Source organism: Bison bison, unplaced genomic scaffold (assembly GCF_000754665.1).
Source record: "Bison bison bison isolate TAMUID 2011002044 unplaced genomic scaffold, Bison_UMD1.0 scf7180017864213, whole genome shotgun sequence".
Classification (NCBI taxonomy): domain Eukaryota; kingdom Metazoa; phylum Chordata; class Mammalia; order Artiodactyla; family Bovidae; genus Bison; species Bison bison.
In genome coordinates, this window is record NW_011494785.1 from 8,090,609 (window position 1) to 8,091,036 (window position 428).

Consider the following 428-nt stretch of genomic DNA (forward strand, 5'->3'; position numbering starts at 1 on the left):
GACCCCATGGACTGTAGCCCACCAGGCTCCTCCTTCCATGGGATTTCCCAGGCAAGACTACTGGAGTGGGGTGCCATTGAAGCTATTAGGTATTGGATATTCATTGTCATTTTAGGCTATGCACACAAACATGCATTGCATTCACCCTGAGAACTGCCATCTTTCACAGCATCTTTTATTGGATGTTGAAACTTTGAGCTTTAAAATAACTGGAACTATACCAACTATACTATCAGCTCTTCTGGGCCTCCAGCTTACCATCTGCAGATCTTTGGACTTAGCTTCTGTAACTACATGACCTAATTTCTTACAATATACATACATATATCTTTATATATGTATATATTTTTTTATATATATGTATATATTTTTATATATATGTATATATTTTATATATATGTATATATATTTATACATATATATATATT